The 8512-nt window shown below is 35.4% G+C and overlaps 1 pseudogene; it reads right to left on the bottom strand.

Annotated features, from left to right (window-relative positions):
* Nucleotides 1-820: 820 nt before the first annotated feature.
* On the bottom strand, nucleotides 821-1896 carry LOC100677612 (olfactory receptor 6C74-like; annotated as a pseudogene).
* Between the last annotated feature and the right edge of the window lie 6616 nt (nucleotides 1897-8512).

Genomic DNA, 8512 nt, shown 5'->3' with positions numbered 1-8512 from the left:
GTTATATCAAGTGATTTAGAATGGACATTTATAAAATTTCAATACCAGTTTATAATAAAAAGTCTCAGAAAACACTAATGGGGGGAATATCCTCACCTTGATAAAGAACATCTATGAAAAACCTGCACCTACATGATAATTAATGTTGGGTCTTCGTCTTTGACTGTGGTGCTTCTCTTTGCTCTCCTATCAGAAAGTGTCTGTCTTTTGCAGCTCTGCTTTCTGACTGTATTGCACTGGTATGTTTATCGAAAGTGTGTTATAATGTGTGTGTGTGTGTGTGTGTGTGTGTGTGTGTGTGTGAAGGAGGCATTCTCTGATGAACTAATTAAGCCTCAGTCTTAGGTCTGTATAATCTGCATAGGCTCTTTAAGTTAGCCCCTGTAAAGCACTCTTTCCTGAATGAAAAGTTCTTCTTTGATTTATACTAACACAGAGATTCGTAGATTTTTTTTTAATGTATCTTCATTAAATCTAAGCATGAATACTTCTATATAGGTTCATTATTATGTCATTAGGACCAACAAATGTTTTAGTAAGATATTAACATTATGTAGTATAAGAAAGGTTTCCTACAGATTTATAAAATCAAATGAATACTTGTAGATTTCACAAATGATCTACATCTCAACACATCTACACTATAAAGACTTAGACCGATTGGGCTTCAAGTATTGATTCATAATGGAGTATTTTTTGAAGATAAATAAGAGAATTAAGTTGCAAGAGTGAGGTGATTTCAGCAACACATAAGACAACATCATGGATACAGTTTATACCATTAAAGGAAAAAAATCAGGAGTAGATTGCATAACAATGATTAATTGCAGGTGACATAATCCTAATCCTAATATAAAAATAAAATAAATGGATATGGTATCAGAGTAGGCTACATTTTTCAATAAATGTTAGTGGTTTCCTTTTGTAAAAGCCAAACTATTTTTTTAAGGTAGTGATACATTTTTGAACTATAACCTTCAGGGCTTGTTTTGCTTGCTTATTTCTTAGGGAATACATGAAAGGCTTTAAGAGAGGTGCAATTGAAGTGTTGAGTACTGCTACCCCCTTCTTTAAAGCAATCCTTTCCTCTGCAGAATGTTTCATACACATAAAATGCAGCTGCCATAAGAGATAGAGACAATAATCATGTGGGAGGAACAGGTGGAAAAAGCCTTCTTCCTCTGCTGGGCAGAAGGGATCTTCAGAATTGTTCTCAGAATATATGCATAGGAGAGTATCACCAGTGCCAGCGTAATCAGCAGTATGACAATGGCTGAAATAAAACCTAACAATTCTATGGACTGTGTGTCCGTGCAGGAGAGTTTCAGGACAGGAGAATAGTCACAGGCAAAGTGGTCAATATTGCTGGCATCACAGAATTCCAATCCCAAGCCCATGATAAGCCCAGGAGAGATTGCTAACAACCCAGCTAACCAAGAGGTAACAAGCAGCTGGGTACAGACTCTGTTGTTCAAAATTGTTGCATAGCGAAGGGGTTTGCAGATGGCCACATAGCGGTCATAGGACATGGCAGTCAACAGGAAAAACTCTGATGCACCCAAGAAGATGGCAAAAAATAATTGTGTCATACAAGCATCACAGGAAATCCTGTTATCCATAGTCACAATGCTGATCAGGTACCTAGGGATCCAGTCATGTGAATGATATTTCTAAAAATGAAAAATGCCTAAGGAAGAAATACATGGGTGTTTTGAGTTGGGAATCCAATAATGTGAGCAGGACAATGGTCAGATTTCCAGTGACACTGAATAAATATATTAGAAATAGAAAAAGGAAAATTACAATTTGCCAGTTTGGATCATCCGTTAGTCCCACTAGAATAAATGTTGTCACCGTTGTATGGTTTCTCAGGGTTAAATTTCTTCTGAATTCCATCAGATCTGTGAAAACAGTACAAAATTATTTCCTTTTAAAACGGCGTAATTGAGTACAGATTTAAAACCAATATGAAGAACCAAGTAACTCAAAGGACATACATATTCCCTTTTGTTTCTGTGATCTGAACCATTTCACAAAGCAGCCAGAACCCAGGATCAAGTCTTCTTATTCCATCTCCTTCTCTGGGCACTGATTTTCTAAATTTTCTCCTCAGATCTCCTTTACTTTAGAAGAATTGATTTTTTTAATTGTTGCTATAAGCATCTCTAAAATTTCTATGGTTTAAAGTTTTGTCCAAGATCCTTAACAGTAACTCCTGCAATATTACTGAATCCACAGGAAAATGTATTTATTTTAGGTTATGTTGATTGTATCTATTATTAACAATCTTCTGCTTAGTCTCTTTCCATAAGATATCTTTGCTCTACACTTTTATATTTCAAACAGATAATCAGGCCTGGATTTTTGTGGTTATTCTTTCAAAAATGATTATGTTTCTATGTTACATTTTTGGTTAACATTTGACTTCCTTGGTGCACTACCAATGAGAACTTTCAATTGAATGAACTTTTATGAATTTTAGTACAATGTGAATCTCCAATTTAATAAAGAAACATCAAGTTGAAATTTGACATGAAACTTTGAATTATTTTACTTATTCAGTCCATTTCAGCTTCATAAATAGCTTTATCAATGTAAGCTAAACTTCGACTTCAGTTTTATCACCGTAAGTAATACTATCTTCCATAAAGCTTTTACTAAATAGAAAGGCGTATGCGCCAGTCAAATTTGTAATAAGTATATTGAGAATTACTGCTATAGTGCTGTTGCACTAAACTAATTCAGACCCCCGTCAGATATGTACATTGAAGCTTTAATCATGCGTTACACAAATAACCTTTGTTTCTAATTCAAAATGTACTTGTTTAATTATGGTCACATATTTAGAACAGAATGGATTCTATGGTAACTACTTTGAACACTAAAAAAAAAAAAAAAAAAAAAACAACAACATATTGAAAATACCTACTTTCCATGGATTCCTCAATGGTTTGGTTTGCTGATATATCGTGACATTTTTCTTTTGTGTCATTACTCTAAAATGTAATAGGAATGATTGTGGCTGTAAAATATTTCTTTCTAACCCATGTTTATACTTGTGTATTCAATCACAATGGAGATCTTCTCCACATTAAAAGGCAGGAACATTTAAGAACAAAATATAAATATTGGTAGGTCTTCTCATCTCTCTATTCAATCAGCATAGACGTGGCCATACTTTCAAGCATATGTTTTTCTAATTTCTCTACAAATAAAAATAAATGTCTGGCTTCAGACTAATAGGTTAACATAAAATCCGAACATCTAAGTTATTTATCTGGAGTCAAAATAGTAGATTTTTAAATAAGAATTCTAGTCATTCATTACAGTTTCTGATTCTCTCTTAAGGAAAAATTCTTTTGTCTCTGTATCACCATAGATTTATCTTTGTTCTTTAATAACAAAGAGAATATTACTCAGAGCCAGTATAGAGCTGGGGATTCTTTGGAGAAGATGCTAATTAACTCTCTCATCATTATCTAAAAAGACAAAATACAAAATAAAAATGTTAATTACTGGGGAGCCTGAAAGCTTTATGTTAAAATGGACTCTAATTCCCAGAGTGGGGATTGAAAGGCATTATAAATAACGTTGAGTTTTTCAGAGTACCCGAGTTTAAATTACTCCAAAGAGGAAAAAAAAAAAAAAAAAACTGGAAATCTCCCATTCTCCTTTTCAACAAGAAAATCAAGATAGTAATGTGGGCCAGTGCCTAATGACAACATTGTCCATAACCTCCAGTTCATTGACTATTCTCCAGTTGTATCATCAAATATGCTTTTGAGTTCAAACATACTTATTTCCTACCCTCTCCACACAACCTCTAGTTTAAATGATTTATTTTAAAGTAATTTGACAGCAGGAAAACAGTGGCATAACTGACTTTTTAAAAGCACTTAATCATAAAATATATTTAATGAAATCTTTTCAGAGAAAAAAAGGGATCTATAGTTTTTCCATATGTCATCTAAACCATGAAAGTTATTCTTACTTTCATTATAAGGCAAAATTACATAAAAATAAGATATATAAATCTTGCATATTTACTCTTTCTTTAGAGAACTATAGCTAAATGTGTAAAAGATGATTAAAAAATAACTTGGTTTAAAACAGAAGAATGTGAAGGGATTTTCTACAAAGGGGGATACCAATAATTTTATATATATATATATATACATTTGTTGTTGCTGTAGAGTTAGTTCCGACACATAGTAACCCTACGTACAACAGAAAAAAACACTGCCTGGTCCTGCGCTACACCCATGATGGTTGCTATGCTTGAGCCCATTGTTGCAGTCACTGTGTCAATCCATCTCGTAGAGGGTTTTCCTCTTTTTTTTGCTGACCTTCTCCTTTTTTTTTCTACTTTTCTAAGCATGACGTCCTTCTCCAGGGACTGATCCCTCCTGATAACATGTCCAAAGTATGTGAGATAAAGTCTCACAATCCTTGCTTCTAAGGAGCATTCTGGCTGTACTTCTTCCAAGACAGATTTGTTTGATCTTTTGACAATCCAAGGTATATTCAATATTCTTCTCCAACACCATAATTCAAAGGAATCAATTCTTCTCAGGTCTTCTTTATTCATTGCCCAGCTTTTGAATGCAAATGAGGTGATTGAAAACACCATGGCTTGGGTCAGGTGCATCTTAGCCCTAAAGTAACATCTTTGCTTTCTAACACTTTAAAGAGGTATTTGGCAGCAGGTTTCCCCAATGCAATATGTTGTTTGATTTCTTGACTGCTATTTCCATGGATGTTGATTGTGGATTCAGGTAAAATTACATATACGTTTTATATATATATATATATGTCTGAACTATAAATATCTTACAAGAACTATATTTCCCTTTTATAGGGTAATATATTACCTTCACAAGGGCCTTTGAAAACAGAGGAGAAGGCATACTTGTTAGAGTTTGGTAAGGGAAACAATATTACTATGAGTAATATGGAATAAAAGAATTTTTAGAAAAATAAATCTATTAAGCCATGCAAAGTTGTGGAACTGGTGAGGAAATATATCAAAGAATGTTGCCTCTGTTTTTAGAAGTGTTTTTGAAGTGCCTTTAGGAAGCAGAACAAAGAGTTCAGAAGCCAGAAAAGAAGAAGAAAAAAATTAAATCCTGTTTTTAAAGAAAGCATACATGCACGAGCAATGAAGAATAGAGAGAGCTGAGAGCCATGATGTGGTTAGTTATGAAACTGGTGAAATAAGTTGAAAGCTTGAAGTCAAATGCCTTTATAAAGTCAATTGCCACTGTGGACTGTCAGACATATAAAAAATAAAACCCATTGCTGTTGAGTCAGTTCCGATTCATAGAGATCCTACAGGACAGAGCAGAACTGCCCCACAGTATTTCCAAAGCTGTAATCTTCATGGACTGACTGCTACATCTTTCTTCCATGGAGCTGCTGGTGGGTTCAAACCATTGACTTTCTGGTTAACAGCCAAGTGCTTAAACACTGCACCGCCAGGGCTCCTGGTCAGTCATGTATCAGGCAAAAAAAAAGTGGTTTCTTCCATTTTCTAATTTTGCCACGGTGCTCCTTTTCAATGCCCTAGTCTCCATTATGAAAATTGGGATGCCATAAACTCAAAAAGCAGCAGATTGCCTAGAAGAGCAAGTAAGATTTCACACAGTTCAAGCCTTCAGCATAGTTGTTATTGTTTTCTGCATAGTGATATCATGTGTTACAGAATAGAACTGCTCCATAGAGTTTTCTTGGCTGTAATCTTCATGGGAGCAAATCTCTAACCTTTTATTCTGGTGCCAACCCTTTGGTCACCAGCCAGTTACGGGCCCTTTGCATGACCCAGGGACCATCAACATAATTAGAAGACTAGAAGAGTCATTTCCAAGTGCATATCAGTAACTAATATAGCAATTCTTCAAAGTGGAAGAAAGTTAGTTGGAGTCTTATATGGAGCACAAAATCAAAAACAAAAAATACATAAATAAAAATTGTTAAGATCAAGGTGGATCACGTCTGAAAGACCAAAAAATAAAAAAAATAAAACACTTCCATCAAGTTCGAGAACAAGGCTTTCATTAAATGGAAAAGTAACGGATTTAGTACATCAGATTACCAATTGCTAGGAAGTCAAAGAGGAAGGATTGAAAAACTTACAGGAGCTTAACTAGCTTTCTTAAAAAAACACCACTTTTCAGGCAGAAAGAGGTGTCTTGTACGCTAGTTTTCTATGTTACGTAAAGCACCACAGACTTTGTCTCATTTATTATGTCAGAGCTTCTGTCAATTAGCAGCCTAGGTACTGTTTAGTTGGGTGTTCTGCAGAATTGCGATCAAGCTTTCAGCAAGGCTGCATCATCATCTGGAGGCTTGACTGGGGATGGGTCCACTTCCAAGTTTACTCAGGTTGTTGGCAGAATTGTTTTCCTTATGGGTGTAGAATTCATGGCACCTTTCTTCTTCAAAGCCAGCAATGGACAGAGAGGCTCTAGAGCAAGTTTGAGAGCAAGAGTTTTACATAACATAACAAAATCACAAGGATGATATCACATCATCTTTCCATAATGTATTTTTAAAAGAAAGTCCCGGGTCCTGCCCACATTCATGGGTTGGATATTATACATGAGCATGAACTCCAAGTTTGGAGATCATGAAAATAACTTAAAGTCTATCTGACACATCTTGTAAAAGGAAATTTCCCTGGAAACTGGGTAGTTAAAGAGACAGACAAGTGGATGAAACACTGAAACATAGCATTTACAAAATATCAGGAAAAAAAAGAATTTTATTTTTTTAATTAAAAAGATACTGCCTTTCATGGCAGCAACAGAAGAAAGTTCTTTTGATTTAAGAATTGCCCCAAATCACCTATACACATCCCCCCATAGAGTTGCTCTGACAAGTCCAGGAAAATACAAAGAACATAATTCTAAGGGGAAAAAAAAATGTGTTGTTATTAAATGCTGTCAAGTCTGTTCAGATTCAAAGTGACCCTATGTTAAGCAGAGCTAAATGCTGCCCAGTCCTGTGCCATCTTGACAATCTTTGCTATGTTTGAGCCCATTGTTGCAGCCACTGTGTCAGTCCATCTCCATAAAGGTCTTCCTCTCTTTCACTGACCCTCTGCTTTACCAAGCTTGATGTCCTTCTCCAGGGACTTGTCCCTCCTGATAACATGTCCAAAGCACTTGAGACAGTGTCACCATTCTTGCTTCTTGGGAACATTCTGACTGCACTTCTTCCAAGACAAATTTGTTCCTTCTTTTGGTAGTCCATGGTATAATTCAATATTCTTTATCAACACCACAATTTAAAGGCATCAATTCTTTTTTGATCTTCCTTATTCACAGTCCAGCTTTCCCTTGCATATGAGGTGATTGAAAACACCATGGATTGGGTCAGGCACGCCTTAGTCTTCAACATGATATCTTTGCTTCTCAAGACTTTAAAGAGGTCTTTTGCAGCAGATTTGCTAAAAGCAATGCATCGCTTGATTTCTTGACTGCTATTTCAGTGGATGCTCATTGTGGAACCAAGTTAAATGAGATCCTTGAGAACTTCAATCTTTTTCCCATTTACCATGATGTTGCTTATTGGCCCAGTTGTGCGGATTTTTTTATTTTCTTTATATTGAGGTGTAATCCATACTTAAGGTTGTAGTCTTTGATCTTCCTCAGTAAGTGCTTCAAGTTCTCTTCACTTTCAGTAAGCAAGGTCGTGTCATCTGTATATGGTATGTTGTTCATCAGTCTTCCTCTAATCCTAATGTCCCATTATTCTTTGTATATTCCAGCTTCTCAGATTATTTGCTCAACAAATAGATTGAATATGTTTGATGAAAGGATTAAACCTTAAAACACACCTTTCAGGACTTTAAACCATGCAGTATCTCCCTGTTCTGTTCAAAGGATTACTCATGAACACATTTAAGTGTTCTGGAATTCCCATTTTTATCAATATTATTCATAATTTGTTAAGATCCACACTGTAGAATGCCTGTAAGTACTCAATAAAACATAAGTAAACATCTTTCTGGTGTTCTCTACTTTCAGCCAGGATCTATCTGACATCAGCAATGTTATTCCTTGTTCCACGTCCTCTTGTAAATCTAATTTGAACTTCTGGGAGTTCCCTGCTGATGTACTGCTCAGCCACTTTTGAATGATCTTCAGGAAAATTCTATGTGTGTGTGATATAAATGATATTTTTCTATAATTTCCACATTTGGTTGGATCACCTTTCTTCAGAATAGTCATAAATATGGGTCTCCTCCAGTTGTTTTGCCAGGTAGCTGTCTTCCATATTTCTTGGCATAGATGAGTGAGCACTTTAGGTACTGCATCTATCTGTTGAAACATCTCAATTATTATTCTGTCAATTCCTGGAACATTGTTTGTTGCCAATGTCCTCGTGTTTAGCTTGGACTGCTTCCTTCGGTACCATCAGTTATTGATCATACGCTACCTCCTGAAATGACTGAATGTCTACTAATTCTTTTTGGTACAGTAACTCTGCTTAATCTTTCTATCTTCTTTTG

Source organism: Loxodonta africana, chromosome 4, assembly GCF_030014295.1.
Source record: "Loxodonta africana isolate mLoxAfr1 chromosome 4, mLoxAfr1.hap2, whole genome shotgun sequence".
Classification (NCBI taxonomy): domain Eukaryota; kingdom Metazoa; phylum Chordata; class Mammalia; order Proboscidea; family Elephantidae; genus Loxodonta; species Loxodonta africana.
The sequence above is the reverse complement of the archived record's forward strand: the minus strand, read 5'-3'. Positions and strand labels throughout refer to the sequence as shown.